Source organism: Nipponia nippon, unplaced genomic scaffold (assembly GCF_047370975.1).
Source record: "Nipponia nippon isolate SJK-2023a ecotype South Korea unplaced genomic scaffold, ASM4737097v1 scaffold_3, whole genome shotgun sequence".
NCBI classification, from domain to species: domain Eukaryota; kingdom Metazoa; phylum Chordata; class Aves; order Pelecaniformes; family Threskiornithidae; genus Nipponia; species Nipponia nippon.
The window spans coordinates 122962645-122983277 of record NW_028262347.1 but is presented as its reverse complement, the minus strand read 5'-3'; the positions used below and the strand labels follow the sequence as shown (position 1 = coordinate 122983277).

General features: G+C 48.9%; 2 long non-coding RNA genes across 3 annotated transcripts; both read right to left on the bottom strand.

Annotated features, from left to right (window-relative positions):
- Nucleotides 1–1426: 1426 nt before the first annotated feature.
- On the bottom strand, nt 1427–6710 carry LOC148054894 (uncharacterized). 2 transcript variants are annotated; one of them, XR_015706574.1, is made up of 4 exons: nt 6587–6710; nt 6110–6326; nt 4659–4777; nt 1427–1610 (listed from the first exon to the last, which is right to left on the bottom strand). It is a non-coding gene; the product is annotated as an uncharacterized LOC148054894 (long non-coding RNA). The 2 variants fall into 2 exon arrangements; XR_015706573.1 differs by lacking the exon at nt 1427–1610 and having other exon boundaries at nt 4587–4777.
- A 2431-nt stretch (nt 6711–9141) lies between these two features.
- Nucleotides 9142–17802, bottom strand: LOC148054893 (uncharacterized). Its single transcript, XR_015706544.1, has 3 exons — nt 16866–17802; nt 13763–13883; nt 9142–13223 (listed from the first exon to the last, which is right to left on the bottom strand). It is a non-coding gene; the product is annotated as an uncharacterized LOC148054893 (long non-coding RNA).
- Nucleotides 17803–20633: the final 2831 nt, after the last annotated feature.

Genomic DNA, 20633 nt, shown 5'->3' with positions numbered 1-20633 from the left:
ACCGAGGATGGCAAAATCTGTTCATTAACAACTTTTTCTGGACCTCTGAGTTAAGGATAATGTACTGTACTTGGTAAGTAAAGTGTATGAGGTCTCACAGCTACAATAGTTTATTAATTTGCCTCGTTAATCTAATTCCCTAGACTCTTTTGGGAAAGATTAAATGAATCATATGTAGACAAGAAAAGTCAGCTCAAGGGGAAGAAACACAGAGGCCTGGCACAGAAAAGTCAAAATTCATTAAAAAATATTGGATAAGTGTTTGTGGTGAGCAGAAGCTAAAATAATCAATATTTGTTACTAGGAGGAAAATTCCCCTCTCTTCTGTAGGGTGGGGAACCCTATGGAAACCCCGTCTAAGAGTATAAGTGAGTACAGTTTATAAAGATATCTGCTCTGCGTGAAGCTGGGAACCACAGCTTGCTGAGGGGATTTCTGCGATACGTTTACATTTGTGGATGGGTGCCTCTGTGCTTCTGTTTTCTTAAGTATAGAGATGGCTTTGCAAGGAAAGACCCAGAATTACAATGTGCGAAAAGCAAAATGCTAAAGCAAACCTCGTGGTAGGTCACCACAAGCCCTGGTAAGTCAGATGTGAGATAATCTTCCCATGTTTACCCCGTGAGTTATGTGTGTGGCCAAGGCCACAGTTAATACTTGCATGTTTTCTGTAAATCAAACTGGGGAAAGATTTGCTTTCAGATTTTCGGTAATAAAAATTTTCCCAAGTCACATACTGTAGCAGAAATTCTCAGAAATAGGCTGGAAGCTGTCTGATGAAGAGCTTAAAGGTTCCTAAGTCCTATTTACCTGATTTTTTAAAGGCAGGTGAGACACTTGAGCAAGAGATGGGTTTCAGGGTTTAACCCTCAACCACGCAGAGGCACCGGGGAGACCTGGAGCAGAGCAGGGTTTTAGGGATTCTTCCCACCAGGGGTTAACTTTGCTTTGCATAAATGGACATTTCCAAAAACCTCATGCAGAACATGCAGAGAACAAATGTATAGGGTCAGCCTCCCTATTTTCTTCCACAAAATAGGCTCCCTGTTAGCAGTTATTATGTTTAGCTGTTTTGCATGACTGAATTTCCATTCCCCAACGGCACGTGATGTCCCAGCTTGGAACTGCCATCAGTTTGATACTTTAAAAGGTTTGCTCTCCCCTAGACATCAGAGATTTCAGATTATAGCTTGTCAGATAACTCCCATCCCTGGTCCAAACTGCAGCTCAGTAGTTTTTCTCCCTTTGCTCTAATATAAACCATTTGAACAACCCTGTGAAAAACACCAGGTCTTGTACTGTCTCCACAGGAGACAATTAACCCAAGACAGGGGTCAAGATCTGGTCCCATCTCTTCAGGATTTAATAATCCTTTCATCATTATCACACTTTAAGAGCCATTAACTGTTTAGTTCACCTCATTTTCAGAAAGTTTCCAGCCCAGCTGTCAATATCTGCCTTATCTAAATTGAACATCGCTGTCATTTCTTACTCAGACATCTTAGAGTGTATTGATCATGGACCATCTCAACTTCTGCTGCAAGATACTTAGTACCTGAAAATAGTTCAAGGGGACCTTTCTGGAACAGATCCTCCTTTCATTGGGAAACCTGTGGACAGGATGAAGCATTCGTCAGATCCCATATTCAAAATGAGCCTAGGGTGGCAAGGGAGACCAATAAATTTAAAGCAGATTATCCCAGCATTAAATGGCTCAGGCCACCAACATGGTCCTGCAGGAACAGAGTGGGGAGGGTGGGGGACAATACCTGGCGAAGTCCCCGTCCCTTCACAAAATTTTGGCCTGGCTAGAAGATATTTTGTCCATCAGACACCAGCCAATTTCCCAAGCAAGCGCGATCCAGGCCCACCAACCCCTAACCAGGCATCTGCAGTGATGGGTGGCTGCACGTTCCTCTTAGTGTTTTGGGGTTTGTGCACAAGAGGGATCGGCGATGCACGTATAAATGGGCAACAGCCTGGGGTTTGGCTTATAGATAGCACTAGTGGTGGTCACACAAATGCCATTGCTTGCTGTTTTGCATGCTCTGGTCCGGTGCTGGGAGAGCCTGCTGCTCAGGCTGGATCCATCCCCGGGCGTGCAGCAGCAGGCAGACAGCGCCTGTCCGCTCTCTTCCCAGGCGGTGGCAGGGCCGTTCGCCTTCACCCATCACCTGTCACCCATCACCCGTCACCCATCACCCATCACAGCGATTTTCACAAAACCTCTGGGAACTGCACGAGGTTTGAGCATCTCCCTCTCTGTCAGCCACCTGAAGTGGGCAGCATGTCCAAAAGCCACCCGAGGTGAGCAGTGAGCCCAGCGACTGGCAGGCACTGGGATTTCCTTGGGAAATCAGGCTAGAAAATAACCTGGCTCACACGCGGGCTGTAAATAAACACCCTATAAACAAACGAAGGTTGTAGCTTTACGTTCCCCTGGCCGGCAGCCTGAATGACTGTCGGAATCAGCAAAGGCCACGCGGTTTCCAGGTCGGAGTCCAGCCCTGCCTGCTGCTGCCCGCTGGTCCTTGCGGTACCCGTGCCGCCTGCCAGGCACACCGGCAAAGCCTTCCTCCCGCCCCGGCATCCTCCTGCTTCGCTCCCCCTTAGCTGTCCCGCTTTCTCGCCCTACGAATAAAACACGGCTATTTCTTGAAACGTTTTTAAGGCTTTTGCTTTGCAGAGATGAACTTTTTCCCTGCGTGAAGCCAGCCGCATTTGAAGAGGTGGCTGTGCCACACAGGAGCATATTTATTTCCACGCAGAACTGACGGGATCTGCCATCGCCTGCCTCGTGCTCGGTGTTTTGTGCATCTGCACTGAGCTGCAGTTTAAAACATGGCATCGACGTGACTCTCCCATCCTTCTGCAAGGGATTTTAATATTTTCTTCTATGTTCCTGTGATGAAGCAGCAGCGGGTTGGATTTCTGATCAGCCCACTGAAGGGCAGGCAAGGTGCAAGGACCGTTCGGGCGGCCGCCCATGGCATCTGGGAGGCTCAGCCTGGGCGGAGGAGGTCGGTGCAGGGGCCGTGCCGTGTCTGTCGGACGCTGGGGGACATTTAATACTGCTGAGATCCCCCGAGAAGGATTACTTGGGGGGGGCGGGGGAGGTCGGCATCAGCTGTCAAATTGTAATCCCTGCCGTGGCAGCGACTCAGTGATGAGTTTTGGGGTGATTTATTTCTCTCTCTGCTCTTACCCGCACAAAGAGGATATATGGTTCACTAACAGAGATCCCAAACTGGAGGAGTTTAATAGCTTCAGCAGAAGAATCAGCCTTAAGTTTATCTCTAACAAATACACAGCGGTGGTCAGAAATGTCATCCCCATCGCGCACGGGGAGCCGTGCGTCCCGCTGCACCCACACCTCCCTCGCCTGGCTCCCTGCTCTCTCCTGCTGCGTTAATCAGACCTTTTCCAAAGACATTTACTGGCTCTTTCCCTGTTCAAAATCCTAAAATAATTGTCAGTAGCTATTTAAAGCCCTCCACAGACCGGCACACCACGGGTACAAACAAAACCCTTCTGGGTCAGCCCAGCCTGGCTGTTTATAAACAGGACACACAAAAGGACAGTCACATTGCCCAGAAAAGCAGAGAGACTCCTGCTCGTCAAGAACATCCCGGAGGTTTGCGTGGCCAAGCCCACGGGGCACGCAACTGCGCTTTGTTAATCTGCCTAGGTCACAGCCAGAACAGGCATCGCAGGTTTGGGCAATGCTCGGTGCCCCTGGAGACATTTGCAGCTTAATTGATGACAATACTTCTTCAAACACGCCCGGGCAGCAGCGCAAGGGAAGAGGACCTCTACGTCTTTTTGGGGTTTGTGGGACGCTGTGGCACTGCTGCAGGGGTGCAGCCTGCAGGAGAAAACGGCAATGCCGCTCGGTGCAGTAGATCAGCAGCCCTGGGCTTTGTATCCGGAGAGGGAACATGAAAACACGGGCATGGAAAACAAGGAAGCCGTCCCAGTGAGCCGCAGGGGCATCCGAGCTGTCATTTTGGCCGATGGTTTACTCCAGAGTTTAAGAAACCATAAAACAGATTGCAAAAACTTTTTGCAAATTGATGGGGAATTAGAAATACAGAGAATTTCTTGCCACAAATACTATGCAGCACACAAATGTCAGCAGAATATCTTCAAAGTGGCAGTAAGGTCATTCCTATAAATAAATCATCCTGGCCCTGAGGAGCCCTACGGAGCTTCCCGGGAAATATGCATCCTGGCGAATCGGATCTACCCTGAAAGAGGAGACAGGTAATGACCGCTCCTTTCAACGCTGCAGGAGCTAAGAGTTTAAATGGGACCAACAATAGCTACTCCATTTTTTCATCTCTCTGATGAATAATGCAGCGCATTCGATAAGACGATGGGCAATGTGTTCCAACAAACTGATACTGAATACCAGCGGCGCGTGCAGTCCCAGGACTGCGTATTCGTTTGAGGGGTAAAAGCAGAGATGGATCCACTTAACGTGAGTCGTATTTGCACGCTCGGGTGCGCTGGGGTGCACACGTGCAGCGCCTGGCACATTTAGCCAGGTAGGCATCCCGTGTGCAACTGCGTGGCTTGACCCGAAATTAAACCTTACATAGGCAATCATGCAAATACCTGCCGTACAGCAACGAGCAGAAGAGAGAGCACTAAATTACCTCCATCCAACCTTATGGCCCACCGTACAGGCGTGAGCCGATCAAACAGGCAATCCTTCTGCGTGGCTTGAGGACCGACAAAGACAGCTGCTTTGGTGGGTCCGTGTCTGAGAATTTCTCTGAAAACAAAAATAATCAGCTGGCAGAGTGGGTACCACGCAGGAGGTGATGTCCAAGCCCCATAGGAAGCACATTACATGGGTTACATGGGACAAGGTAGGCGTTTGGCTGCAAGGCATGCTGTGCCACTGCTGCGGCCAGAAGTCATCCATGGGTGAAAGGAAAGAGTAATATGCAGGGAATCATCTGTGTTTTAGTATTTATGCATTGCAGAGCTTACTATAAACTATTCTGCAAGCAGAAATTTCAAGTTGATGAGAGAAAGCATTAGGGCTAATGCAAGCATTGTGCACTGCCCAGGGTTTGCGTGTCTTGTGATCAACTTCCATGGCCATTACACTGAAACGACTTGCTGTTCTTCTGGAAAATAATTGGATTTGGAAAGAATAAAACATAACTCTTTTTTAAAGTACTATTACTCCATCCTGATCCTAAAGCTTCTGCTGACCTTGAATAGCGCAGATCAGATCCACGCAACACCTTTTAATCTCAACCCACTTTAAAATATTAATCCTTACGCACAGCACAGAATTATTATCCCCTTTCTGGGGCTGGGGAGAGCATGGCAGGGAAATGGGCTGAGCTGCTGGAGCTGCAGCGAGCCGGGGGCGATGCACTAAAGCCCCTCACCTCCGACCAAGTGCTAGCTCTTGCCCGTGACGAGCAGAGAAAGGGGGACGGGGCAACGATGTGCTGGGCAGAGCCGGGGGCTGGGGCGGGAGCGAGCCCAGTGCTCGGCTCCTGGGGGAAATCCAAAAGGATGGCACCGCCCCAGCACACGGGAGGTTGACCAAACCCATTACGAGGGAAAAAGCCTCTTACTATAATTTCTGCCCTGTTTGAGAAAAAAAAAAAAAAAAGTGTGGTACGATATTCTCGTGGTAAAATTATCTGTGCCATTTTTTCAGTTAACTTAAAAAAAATAGCTACACTGGGATGCAAATCAACCTCTGATTTTAATTATCTTGCTTTGGAAAAGAGAAGGGATGGGGAAGGTTTCCAAATGAGAGGCAACTGCATTAAAAGAGGGAACATGTTCTTTGTGATTATTTTTCATAAAGGATGAGAATGGTTGACTAACCTGAAAATACATCAGGAAAGGTTCACTTTGGGCTGAAAAGGCTTTTCTCTCAAAAATGGTTTAAATAGAAAATTTTTGATCAATAGCCAGTTCAGATTTCATAATGAATTCAACTGAAAATGGGTGGTAGACGCGTTCACATCCTACGGTAGCGTTAGATGGATGAAGCATCCTCCTCCCTAACTTCCCACGCCTTATCAAACACCGTGCAATCAGGAGATGTTGCCAGTAGCAACGATGAGCGTTTCACCTGTTTGAAGGTCTCTCTCTCCTTTGCTTTAGCTGCCGACCCTGCTGCACGTGGCATATCACCAAAGGCTCTGCACTTCACGGTCTGTCCTTTCTTTTCCACCAGGTGTGCGGCTGGAGCTCCCTGGAGCTCACGGGGGCTGGTACAGACCTTCACAAGATGCCTGGGCACTGCATTTCATGCTGTGCTCGTTTGTCATCCTCGTAAGACCAAGTGCCTGATGTCGGAATAGAACAGAACAGAACAGAATAGTTATAACGGACCTACAACGATCATCTAGTCCAACGGCAACGGGATGGCACGGGTCAGTCCATTAAAACTGAGGAGCTCCAAGAAGAGACTGAGTGAAGCTGCCCAAGGACTTGGTAGCTCATCTGTCCTTCGAGTTATGAAATCAGAAACTGCCAGGTCACATTCCGAAAACGGATGTGCAGATATCTTTCGTCAGACATAAGCCAAGCGACGTAGCGACCTTACCTTCTCCCAGCTGTGGCCAGCAGCCAACCTTCAGTCTTCGTGTCTTCAAACAGATCCCGTTCCCTGGTGTTCAAAATTCATATCTACTCACCCCAGGCGGTCTCACCAACTGAAATGTTTTCTGAAGATTTTATTAAAATGTAGAAAACAAAATGAAAACCGCAGCTGGGATTTTTAGTGAATAAATGATGTTAATAGTTTTGAACATTTTTAAAAACTTAAGCTGCTCTATTTTAAAAAAAACTCTCAGGCATTTTTACGAGTGGATCTTCCCCACGAATACGCTTTGCACTCCTCCAGCCTCCCCCCAAGGCAAGACAGCCAAAGCCTTGCTGCAGAGAGCAGTTGTCACAACAGTCCCCATTTAAAGAGGGGCTAGGTTATTTAGCGCTTTACAGGTGGTAAACAGCACAGCTCGGCTCCGTCCACCCTGCAGAGTCAGCACCCAGCGAGGACCCCACCTGCTTCTCCTCGGGGACCTCTCCCACGCATCCCACCTCTCCGTCTTCGCAGTTATCGATCAACGGCACCGTTCATCTGGCTAGGCTGCAGCTAGGCCGTCAGCACCAGCTCTTCCCAAACACTGCTTGGTTTTCCTCAAGGTCTTACCTATGCACAAAGCATCCTGAAAGCCAGAGACCAAAGCGATGATAAATGTACTGAGCTGCTCTTCCAGCACCTGCTAAAAAGTTGCACTCAACTTCATTCTATTTCGTACTTTTTGGGTTCACTCACCTTCCCCTGAAAATCATTTTTTTTGGTTGTTATTCTGAATCCATTTGTGAAATGACAACTCTGAAAGACTTGAGTCAGTGCCTTTTGTAACAGTAAGTAAAAAAAGGGTAGATGAAATATCTGCAGAGAAGTTTGATGGAGCAAAAAGAGCATCAGCACAATAGCAGGTGTCAGTCTGTGAAAGTATTTCTGGAAACGGGAAAAATCACAGAGTGTTCATATTAGAAATGTTTTGATTATAATTCCCCCCCACAATGACTGTGCAGTTACAGCTAAGAATTATTCAAAGTTATTAAAAATGATCGCTGGGAAAAAAAAAATAGAAAAAAAGAAAATGTAAGGCAGAGCAGCAGCTTCTGTCAGGTCAGGTACTGAGCCGCCTCTGTAAGAGAATCACGTTGTATTCATGAAATGCTGTCTCTAATGAGCCTACGAGTGTGGCTGGAGTCTGCCACTGCTGGGCATTCACTTTGAAGCGTTCATATGCTTTTTTCCAGGTGACATGGAAGGGTTCTCTGTCTTTGGGCTCCTCTTTCAGAAACTAAATCCCCTTTTTCACTTGGCAATGCTCTGCCAAAATGCAGTCCTCTGATTGCTGCTGGTCAGTGTGTCACGGAAAAGCTCCCCCTTTCTTTGCACAGGATTTCTTTTAAAAATGCTCTTCTAAAGGAAAAAGAAAAAGGCACAATTACGAACAGAAGCCAGTGGAATAAAAACGGGGTTACATATGCAGAGAATACCCTCAAAGATCTGCCAGTCCATCCCTCCTGAGGTGGTCTGTGATGATGAACGGGACTCTGAGAGCGGCTGCCCCGGTCAGCTCACAGGACCACCTTTCTCTGATCCGAACACTGTGTTGCAAAGCCAGACTTTGGATGCTCACTCCGGTACGAGTGGAGTCTGTTTCCAACACGACCTATGTCTGCTGTGAGAGCCACCGAGGTCCACCAACACAACCTGGGCGTGCTCCTGCACTCCCCAGGCTCCCCCACGAAGAGCCGTTTGACTTGCCACGCAGGGCTTTCTTCTCCCTTGCGACCCGCTGTCTGAAGACAATTCCTGCAAACCCTTTCAGCTCTGCCTGAATATCTTCAAACCTTCCCCAGGTGCTCTTCAAGTACGGGAGTACTTGAACAGCTCGTGAGGAGCAGGTTGCATGAGGTTTGCCCACGGGGGAGCAAAGCCCAGCTGGTCCAGAGGGTTGAGCAGAGCCCATTTCTGCCCAATTCCCTGTGCTGGAATTGAATCATCACTCAGTGGAGAAAAATAGAAAAGAGCCACCTGCAGCCTGCTCTCTGCCTGGCTTACGAGATGTGGCTAGCTTAATTTCACCCAGCTGTGCTCGGAGCCATGGGTCGGCTTCCCGGGCCCAGATCTGTGCCTTCACCCCCAGCCCGCACCAGCGTAACCCGTCGCTGCCGTGCAGGAGATGGGGCTGCCCAGCAGACTCCAAAGGATGCTACTGCATCTCTGTGTCCCACACGAGGACCTAAACCTGCGGACATATGAAGCTGCATGGTCCGTGTTGCTCTGAAAAACTGAAAAGTTTGTCTTCCTTTGCCCACTGGATAGGCTTCGAGGCCTCCAAGTGAAGCCATTTTAGCGGCTCCCCAGCTCTTTTATGAGTTTTCCAGCCAATGCAGGCTCAAGCTGTGATCCAGGCAGTGAAAAAGAAACCTGAGCACAGATTAAAAAAAAAAAAACCAAACCAAAACAAACAAAAAACCAAAACAGCAACAACAAATAATGAGCCATTTCAGGTTTTTTACTAAATCAAGACAAATAAGTATAAAGAGGATGAATACAAACCTTGTGGGGAAAAGCTCTTTAACAGGTTGGTGAAACCTCTCTGAAGTAGCTTTGCTATCCCACACAGCTTCAGTGAATGCCCTCACTACCCTGTGGGTCCAAGTGAAGTCATCTCCAACGCAGACTCTTCTGTTGCCTCCAAAACCATAGATCAGTTTCTCCTGAACACTGCCAGTCCACCACTGATCATCCCGAAACCTGCCAAAAACTTTGGGCCAAGTTATCAAACACCAGAACAAACCTCTCATCTCTTGCTTTGCAGCTAGCAAATGCAACTTCAAAAGAGTATTCATCAAGAAAATCGATTTTTCAGTGTTCCTGTTCTCATCTAGAGCTCACGTGGCAGTTTGGATCCAAGCAGATAATTTTAATACTTGAGTCGTTCACTCACATCCTATTAAAATTGCAATACCCTGCAGCCACAATGTATGCTGTAACCCGTTCTAGAGAGAGAGATTAAAAAACCTAAATGCTATTCCCGGAGATCAGTTCCATCTACAAAATTTATCCAAAGTAATTACATGGACCCAAAGTCCTATAAATGCATTGCATCATCAGCTGGTGACGTGCAAAATTCCACCTCCTTGCTAGAAACTGGCTTGAATGCAGTTCGGCAGCTCTGATAGATCACTCCTTAGTCCAAAATAACCTCAAAATTAAAACAAATCAACTTTCTTCTCATGTGTTCATGGGGGTCATCCAACTTGTTGGATGTAATGCTTCACCAGAAAGCAGTCTGAGAGCTGCCAGTGAGTCCTGAGTTGGCTTTAAAACATATTTACTACCACAGTCTCATACCCAGAAGCCCTGTTGGTACCATCATAGCGATCCACAAATAGAAATAAATGAAAAATCCTCAAACTCTTTCAATTGAGAAACAAAGTTTGTGGTGCTACTTTCAACGGGATGCTGGAAAAAAAAGTACAGTCCCATCCGTTTGGAGAAAATTCAGGTTTTGAATGTGTTGGTTCACTATTATGTTGGTTACCAAACCCAACTGGAGCCTGCAGCTGAAAGACATGACCAGGGTAGGCTGCTCTTCACCCATTAACTCACTTTCTCTCTCAAAAACATGCTGGCAACCAACATCCACTGCCCTGCAAGGTTTCTTCCTGCTCCTTGAGCACATCGGTCTGCTGTCGTAGTGGAGGTTGGCACAGATTTTGTTTTGGAAAAGAGATCTTCCTTGAACATGTACAGGAGCAGACAGGAGTTGTGAGACAGATCAGCATCGGGGTCACCCGAGGCGAAGAGCGCCTTATCCTAAGTCCACGTTCAAAGTGTGCAAGCTATTTGCAGCCTCCTGCAGTTGATCTCCAAATATAGGCCCTGATTCAGTGAGACACCCCAGCACGTGTTCCTCCTCAAGTATACAAACTGTCCCATCGCAGCATGCGGTACAAGGTGATCCTTGTGATTCGGTGTTTTCCTGGAGCTGGTATCCAGAGCCGCCAGCTCTGCTTCTGCTCTCCTTTCGGCCAGGGAATATTCAGATGGAAAACAATTATGCAGAAGAGGGACGGAGCTGGCCTGGGTTTTTTGCAAGCATCCCTGGCTCAGGCAGCCTCAGTGGGATGTCTGAGAGCAGAGGGTAAAGCTCCGCTTGCTGCAGTTCCCCGGGAGGGAAGGTCGCATTTGCCAGCGGGATTATTTTCCTCCCATCCCAGAGGCACCCAAGCAGCCGTCGCAGCTTCGGATGCGCATACCAGCCTGACGAGTAACTGGGATAGCACAGCTGATGCTGGGAAGGCAAAGCTAAACACAGCCCCATCAGTAAAAACAGGCTGCACGGATGACCTGAGGCCATCTCTCGGGCTCAGAAGTGGAGACCTTCCTGATTTTTAGAGCATTTTACACAAATGGCATCCTGGCTCAGAGGAGCAATGGCAGAGAGGGTTGAGTGGAGAAGCTGGGCTCCATCACAGTTGCAGCCCTGACCCCTGCCTCGCTGAGAGCACAGGTTTAACCAGACGGACGTGTTAAGAGAGACATTTCTTACTTTATACCCCAACTACCATTTCGCCTTCTCCGGGGGCGAGCACCCCACCACGGGGGCATTTCCCCGGGACGCAGCTGAGCCACTGCCAGGATGGACCCAGAGAGCCAGCGGCCATCCCGGCAGAAGTGCCTGGGGGCCTCTGGACGCCCTCGGGGAGCTCCTTCAGGGGCCAACTAACGGCAAACACTTCTTTTTTTCTTTTTTTTTTTTTTTTTTAATGGAGGTGAGTACTACTGTGTGCACTCAAAAAGGATTTTTAAAAATCATGTTCTGGCAAAGCCACCGATCACCCATCAGCAGGAGCTGGCTGTTTGGAGAACAGGTTTCTTGGAAAATCAGGGCCTGCTCCACTTCCACACAGGTGCTCTCACAAATCCTGCAGGAGGAATTTTAAAGAAAGGGATTTTTTTTCTATTAAATGACGGAGTTGTGGTATTTTAGGCTGACTCCATGCGTCTGTGCCATCAGGAACATTCCCCCCCTCAAGGTATTTCAACAACCCTAGCTTAAGTCTCCTGCTTCAGTAAAGGATGATACCAATATTTGCAATGCATTAAAGCATTGTAGAAAAAAAAAAAAACCAAAACATAAACCAAAAAAACACCCCAAAACCACGAAACCAACCCTACTCAGGACCCTCACAGCATCCCTGGTAAGCAGGTCAGAGCTGTTAGCGGGTGAACAGAACCAAACCGTGATTCAGCCGTGCCCTCAGACTGCTGGGGTGAGCTTCAAATGCAAACTCCTGGCTGCCATTTCTGCGCTTGCAGAAAAAACAGCAGAGCGCACACTGGGCTGGAGGCTGACTTGGGTCTGCTTCATGATTTATCTCATTTGGAAAGCATGCACAGTGCTGTCCTGCAAGGAGAAATATGCCTAGCAATACAGAGCCATCACGCAGAAGAGAGCAAGACATCTTTTAAACCAACAGCAGAGCACTCACGCTGCTCTCTGCCCGAGTACGACGGCGTTTGGGCATCCAGGGCTGGGCGGACAAGAGAGAGGGCAGAGGATGCCAGCGGTGTCATGGTGACAACAGTGGGATGCTGCCGGGATGCTCCCTCGGTGCTCAGCCTCACCCGTGTCACTGCAGGGAATCACCATTTCGTGGCCTCGCTCCCCAAACCTGCCCGTTGCCACTGCGGCGGGAGCATAAGATCATGGCGAGGCTGCGTGCGGCCAGGAGACCTGGTTGGGCTGACCGTGCTTGGAAGCAGGGGGTGAGACATGCTTAGCAGGACAGCGTGCACAGGAGATGCTTATCCCACAGTAATGAGCCTTGCAGTGCAGCCGGGGCACTGCTCCTGCCCAGCAGCAGCAGCGCGGCCAAAGACAGGGGCGATGGCCAAGTCCTCGGCAGACCTGGCACGACCCCTCTCAAGCCTCTACAGGGACAGAGGTGGAAGGCTAAATTGCTCTGTGTTCAACGCTGGAGAAGGAGACACTTTTTGCCTGTGAGCCTCTTATGCTAAATATCACACCTGCCCCCTGAGACACGGCACGCGCATTCGGGTTACACGCTTGGGAAGAAGTTGTCTGATGCAAGCCCACTGCTGCTGCAAGCAGTGCTCCCTCCTTCCCGCATTGTGTGGGGCCAGCAGGGTTGTTGATGGGGTTTTTTTTGTGCAGAAAACTGGCTTGAGAACAGCTGCTGGTGGCCTCAGCCAGCCCCGCAGCGGGAGAAGGCTCCAAAAGCTTTGGTCACCAGGAAGGCGTCCCACCGCGTCCCCTTGGGCATCTCCCTGGCGCCTCCCAGGATTAGGAAGCAATTACCTAAGACTGAAGTTAGAGACACACCGCGTACAAGGACGCTGGATTTTCAGAGCTTGCCTGCCTCAGGGCACAGGAGCAGGGCTCCCAGGTGAAAGAGAAAAACCTCTGTCTCTTCAGCTCCCACACACCGGGTGGATGGCAGCACCGTGAGGCTCTTGGCCAACAGCTCCCCTCCGTCACCTGCGCTGAAAGCAGGAGAAAAATCTGCATGTACACCCTGGCGCTGGCAGCCGGTCGGCTCATCCTTGAGGAGCAGCAGGGCCGAGAAGCAGAGGTTGCTCTGGGGAGACCTGGGAGACCTTGCTGCTCCCAGAGGAGCGTCTGTAACACAAAAAAATAAAAAAAAAAAATTGATTTTTGGAGCAGATGCAAGTCAGACTATGCGAGGCTAGAAAAGATTGTGTGAGTGACAGTTTTCAGAAGAAAACTAAAAGGAAAGCCCTTCTTGCTGCCACTAAAAGCTCCGGCTGTTGTCATCGGATGCCAGGCGTTTCAATTCATGAGCAAGGTGCTTTGGCACCGGCACCCTCCCGAGCTCCTGCTTGGTCCACCTCAGGGGTGGATAAAGCCGCATCTTTACACCTGCGAAGGCTGAGCTGCTGCTCCAACAGCTGCTTCCTAAAAGTGCCTCTATGTGTACAAAAGCGTAGTTTCCATGCTGTTAAAGCTGTCTGGTAGCGGTGCACCTGGTAGCAGCAAAACCTTCACTTTGCAAGCAGGAGTCCCTCTCTGAATTACACATGTATTTCTGAATTACACGACGTATTTCTTTCCATCTGGAAATGCTACTGGGTTTCGTTAACTGAAATTTAAAATCAAATTGTGAAGGTATTTTAAATGAAAAGGGAATGAAGACTCACGGTTTTGCAGGTGATTCAAAATACTAGCTTGCAAAACTCTGAGATTTGCCGCTTTCTAACAGGGAATGAAGGTATTGGTGTCCTAAAAGACTCACTCTCTCAAACAAATAAGGATGAAGGCCTAAAGACAAAATAAAAATAAACAGATAGGCTTGAATTTAACCCAGCATTAATAAAGCTTTAGAAATGATTAGGTTAAGCTTGAAAAACACATTTCATTTGATTCAGTAGCTTGTTTGGGTTTTCTTCAAACTACAGAGAGCTGGTAACAGATCTCTCTGCAGCATCAAGAGGCTGGTCCAGCGGCCGCGGGCAGGGCGAGAGCCGGCGGCTCACGAAAAGCGGCCGGCAGAGCGGCACCGTACGGCTGCAGGTGGGACGGGCACTCGCTGGTACAGGGTGGATGGAGCTCCGTTCCCACGTGCTTTGGGTCGTGGGAGTAACTGCGATGGAGATGCGTTAGCCTGAAAAGAAAGGGTGACTGAACCCAAAAGTAATTCTGCGTCTTAGAATCGTAGAATGGCTTGGGTTGGAAGGGACCTTTCAAGGCCACCCAGTCCAACCCCCTGCTGTGAGCAGGGACATCTTCAACCAGATCAGGCTGCTCAGACCCCATCCAGCCTGGCCTTGAATGTTTCCAGGGATGGGGCTTCTTGAAGGAAGTTGCACTCAAGTCATTGCACAAGTGCCATCATTCCAGCTTCTTTTGCATTTACTTAAATAAAACATCTTCACAGCTCTGCTTCTTCACAGCCACCGTACTCTACTGGGGATAAATTCCTCCCCATTTCCATGGCCTCACGTTACAACCAACAGAAGCCCTCATCCTTACTGCCGCAGTCCCACTACATCTTGCATTAACATTGAAAATGAAAGCCTAACATTTATTATATGCATTACAATAGAGAGTAAGGGCCTGCCCAATTCAAGGTCCCGTAAAGACAGGCAGATTTTAAACTCCTCAAAGCAAGGACCAGTCAAACAAAACAGGGCTGAAGGGACAACGAGAGACAAAGTCTCTCGCACATAGAGTGGGACAGGGGTGGAGGGAGGAAGAGCACTCATCCCGCAGATGCATTCAGCATCCCATCCCTCTAACTTCGTGGTGCCCTCAAATCAAACCCAACCATGAAATGGAAAAATAAGATCAAACTAGTTGTACCTAATGACAGAGACATGAACAAGAAAACAGAGAAAATAACATTCAAGCCAAATAGAAAAGCCGCGTGCTGTGAAATCAGAGTCACGAGGGACTCGACACCGGCCCGTTTCTCTTGCAGAGGAGGGACTCCTCAGACCCGATTCCCAAGAGCAAAAGATGAAACGCTACGGCGGGGTTGCTAGGACAACTAAAGGGAATCACTTGGCTTTCCGTGCGATGCCAGGTATTACGACTGTGGATTTCTGCTGATACAGCCTGTAATGCGTGTCAGTCTAAGCTGAAGATCAAAGCAATCCTACTGCTCTGCCTCCTCCGCCGAGGTTACTCCAGTGTTACAAAGGGAGTTACTGCACGATTGGGTCTGGCACAGGGAGCTCCTGGCGTCTGGAAATCATTGATTCAAAGGGGGCAAGCCCGTTGAAAGCTTGGGGGTTAATTCAACAGCGGGCGTTTTTCAAATGACCCTTCTCACAACACTGAAGGCCACGATCGTTTTTTAAATCTTGCCAAATCGATTGCCTTCCTTGGGAATGTCAGCACAGAAGTAATGACCGAGATAAGTCCCATCCCCTGTCCCCATCGATTGTACACAAAGCGTCTACACACACCGTAGAAATGAGCTCTCGCTGCTCGATATTTTTTTAGTGCTTCACCTGCTTTGAATTGCAAGCGCTTTGATAAATGAACTGAGAAGTTCCCTGGCTCCTCTGCTGCACGGGTAAGTAGCTCGGTATGAACTACCAAAACTACAGAGAGATTTTTCACAGCAATGCCGACTGAATCACTGTTAACGCATCCGTGCCTGTTCCTGCGCTGCAGCACAGGAGAACCTGCTCGTTTCTTCTTGCAGACTTCCCAGCTCTTCCAGCACCAAGGCACAGGCACATTTTTGGAGATGAGCTCAACAGGCATAGTTTGAATTTAGGTATAAAAGCTTGATTTAAGGATTTTAGTCCAAAATCATCAGCTCAGCAGGATGCAAGCAAACATTTCCCTGCTAGCAACTTGTGGGAGAGCTGTTAAAAATGGGAATAGCAGTGTTAGGCTTCACACATCCATCATAACATGCCCATTTTTATTTGCTAGGGAAAAGCACAGTGGTTGGTCTCGCTGGGTTAAGATGCCTTAAATGTACCAAAGCCAACAACTCCTCTGGATTTAGACAATTAGCAACCACATATAAATGGCAGAGTGAGAGGCCCCCCCCCCCCCCAGCTACCTCCACTGAGCAGCCACGGGACTGACCAGGAGTGGGAGTCAGTGACAAACCTGCTGCTAAAATAACAGCCTTAATCCCACCGAAGCGCCTGGATTAGGCATTTATAAGGATAACCGGCACGTCCGCTCTACTGGTGCTTCTCCAATGGGATAAGGAGTGCGAGGGCTGTGCAGGTCCAAGAGGTGGGCACCCCGTGGGCGCTCGGTCCCCCCGTCCCTCTGATCAGGCTCTCTATCTCCTCATTTTCTGTTCGGGGATTTATTGCATGCCGCCTTGAAATTTGAGGCAGGATCTAGGATTAAAAGAGCCAGAGGTCTTCCTTGCTGAAGTGCGTTGGAGCAGTATTCTCCATCCTCTCTCTAAATTCTGATCATCCTGTTTGCATAGAGGAGACAGTTCCCATTTTGCAGCTGCAACACTGTGTTGGTGCAACTGTCTTCTACTTCTGTACTGTGTTCTTTGTTAAAATAACTCCCCGTGGTTTCCCTGGGCTCCTTCCATTACCCCACCATCCTCGGCAGCAGAGATATTACATTTCTCATGCTTTCTGCGAGTGTATGAGGTCCATCACGGATGCAACATGCAACCGAGCATTTCCAATATTAGAGGAAAATGAGTGACCTGCACAGTGGCACTTACCGAAACGAAGGCCTGAGGAGTCCGGGGTTATAAAGACAGACAGGGAAAAATTCTTCAATTCAGGCAACAATTACAGTTCTTACCTGAAGGAGAGGCACAGGTGGTGTAGTTGGGGGGCACGGGCAGGTTCATCACCATCCTGCCGCGTAGGGGTCAGCAAGAGAGAACCACCACCTCCTGCACGGCAGCAATAACGCGCCTTCTCCACCACGGGTGGACGTCAAAACTTTCTCTGCCTGCTTACACAGCGTTTGAGACCCTTGGGCAGAAGGGCAGTATTGGAAACGATGCCCCCAGCGTGCTGGGAAATACAATGCAAGAGGCAGAGTGTAAGGAGAGACCGTGGGAGGACTCACCCAGCGTTCAATTAGCAGCTCGGGAATCAAGACTCCCACCTTCAGCTCCGTGCCTGATGCACACCAGTACTTGTTGAAAGTTCAGCTTTCCATTCTTTCAAGTGTTCAGGCTGTATTAAATTTAACATCACTACGTTAAGAGTTATTATTAGCAAGTGACAGCTAGTTGAATATACTCAAAGTCAGCAAAGCATTAATCTTTCTGCACACCAAAGCCTTGTATTATTTCACCGGCGTGACAGCCAGCAAATGAATGGTCCAGACCTGCAAGGCCTCAGAGAAACTAATGGGTGAGAGGTTTGATTGCCAGCTGGAATCTGGTCCAAAATAAAAGCTTACCATGAATTGGTGGGCAGTTTACTGCTGGTTGAAGTTGGGGGGGGTCATGGTCTTGCTCACGCTTCCCCTTTCTGGACGTTCAACAAGCAGTTGGGTTTGGGTTCCCATCTGACATCCCCTCTCCCCTGAGGTCTCCTCGAGATTGGGCTGCCTTATCCCTAAACTGCACATCTCCCATATGGTTCCTTATCAGCTCTTTACATTTCTACTTCCAGGGAAGGAAATCCCGTGACACAGCTGCCAAAACCAGTACGATAGCTGCCCAGTCCCCAGGCCCTCCACGAGCTCCCGCCTGCTTTCCAGTAGCCAAGTTCTAGCGCATGTTTGATTAACCAGAGAGTCCCTCAGGGACACAGAAGGGGTGAACAATGTGACACAACTATTTTGTAAAGATTTTTTATAAGAAAGACACTTATAACCAAATCCAAAGAAGGATCGCAGCAAAACTTTAACAGCATTCAGCAAATGAACATATACATTTTATCCCCTCTCTATCTTCACAGCTCCTGGGAACTTTGGGGGTCCAGCTGGCGCTCTAGGCAAACCAGGATCTTTTTTCCTCCACGCTGGCATAGTCTTACCTTTTTGCTTTGGCAGCCTCTTCAAACAGATAGTGAGGAAAAAAAAAAAATATTATTTTCTAATCTAGCCTTCCAGCCTGCTCTAGACTGAGCACCCTGGTAGGTGAGGAAAGATCTCAAAATTATCCACCGCTTGCTTAATCCACAGCACACCTAGAGAAATACATTTGGGCTGGAAGCTTTCTGTCCACAGATGGTCAATTTGATCATCAAAGTTGAATAACTTTATATTCTGTGCAGGAACCTTGCCTATCAGCTGAGAGGCCGTGTAGCATCCAAGGGCCACGACAACACATGTGCAGGTTCACAGTAACACTGGTTGCTCACAAAGCGATACTTTGAGACTCCAGGACACAGGCGACAGTAATAACTAACCTGCCAAAATGCCATGGTAAATGAGAAAACGGCGCTCAGAGAAGTCACGTCCAGAAGATACTTATTTCCTAATTCATGGCGAGCGCGGAAGCAAAGCTGTGCTTGGGAAGCTACCTGTCTTCATACCTCGAGGTGTCACAGGTGGACGACGTTGTTTTTGCCTTTCCCTGGTAGTAGGCTGGAATCTGGGAAGAGTCACTCTGCTGTTGGTTTGCCCAGGACCAGGAGAAATACCACAATACCACAGCTGCGCAGGGGCAAGTCCAACACCAACATCACCAGCCCCAATGCTTTCACCACCCATTTATATGGATTTTAACAAAATAAAAGTCCTAAAAAACCCAAACCCAACTGTAGCTAACACCAAACATCAGAGTTATCCTCAGATCTGGCAGATTTATGAAGCAATTACTTCAGAGATAAATGTACATTTTCTCCAAGCAAGTGCTCACACTTCACATTAATTGAGTATGAGGTGCCCAGACAACCTCACAGTGATGCACCACATGTTGGAGGAGCAAAATCAAACCTCTCTACAGGCTTGCTTAAGACAAAAAGACAACAGACTGCAGACGACACCAAGTTGGGTGGAAGTGTTGATCTGCTGGAGGGTAGGAAGGCCCTACAGAGGGACCTGGCCAGGCTGGATCGTTGGGCCAGGGCCAGCTGTATGGGGTTCAACAAGGCTCAGTGCTGGGTCCTGCACTTGGGGCGCAACAACCCCAGGCACCGCTGCAGGCGTGGGGAGGAGCGGCTGGAGAGCTGCCCGGCAGAAAAGGACCTGGGGGTGTTGGTTGACAGCCGGCTGAACATGAGCCAGCAGTGTGCCCAGGTGGCCAAGAGGGCCAATGGCATCCTGGCTTGTATTGGGAATAGTGTGGCCAGCAGGACCAGGGAGGTGATGGTGCCCCTGTGCTGGGCACTGGTGAGGCCGCCCCTCGAATGCTGTGCTCAGCGCTGGGCCCCTCACCCCACGAAGGCCATGGAGGGGCTGGAGCGTGGCCAGAGCAGGGCAGCGAGGCTGGGGCAGGGGCTGGAGCCCAAGGCTGGGGAGGAGCGGCTGGGGGAGCTGGGGGGGCTCAGCCTGGAGAAGAGGAGGCTGAGGGGAGCCCTCATCGCTCTCTGCAACTGCCTGAAAGGAGGCTGGAGCTGGGGGGGGTCGGTCTCTTCTCCCCAGTAACAAGCAACAGGACGAGAGGAAACAGCCTCAAGTTGTGCCAGGGCAGGTTTGGGTTGGATGTTAGGAACAATTTCTTCACGGAGAGAGTGGTCAGGCCCTGGCCCAGGCTGCCCGGGGCAGTGGTGCAATCACAGTCCCCGGAAGTGTTCAAAAAACGTGTGGATGTGGTGCTTAGGGACGTGGCTTAGAGGTGGACCAGGCAGTTAGGTTAACGGTTGGACTCAATGATCTGAGGTCCTTTCCAACCTTAACGATTCCATGATTCTGTAACTAGCTGAACAGCAAGCAGTGCCTTCGGTGCTGCCTTTCAACCAGGAACTCTCACTGCTCAGACGAGAAAGTTACAGCCACAGCATTGGAGCGACAGAATTCTGTTTAATGAACTTCTCCATGAGTCTTGAATAAGAACATTTTATTTAAGAAGGCTCCATTTATGGCTAAAATTAGCTACTCCTTATTAGTACTACAGACCACCAATGATCTCTGCTCACAGCTTCAAGACGGCCGCTATAGCAGCCTCTTGCTCTTGAAAATGTGTTAGAAATCACAAACTGGCACAAAAAATTTCTTGGAACAATCCCTGTAGTGGAAATAGGTCTCTGAAGAAAAACCCCTTAGCAGTACTATTTTCCCTCCTTTGGAAAAAACATTTTCCCAAAGAAAAATGCTGAGCAGGAAAAGAATTCTGGTAAAAATTTAAAAAAAAAAATATATATTGCTTATAATGGAAGAATTTCAAAACAGCTGTATGCTTATTCTATTACTGACTTGTCTCTTGAGGATTTTCAGATTTTTCCTTCCGAACACCTTCTCCAATAGTCAGAGGAAATAAATGTATGTTACACAAATCCTCCTGAGGGAAATGACCAGCTATTCTCCTTGGTGGTGACCACCGAGAGCCCGGTGCCGGCAGAGCCACCCAGCACGCTCCGTGCACCACGGGGCCTCGGGAGAGCCGGAGATAACTAACGGAAACCCCGCAGCGACCTGCGAGTGCCGCAGAAGCAGCGGCTTTCCCAG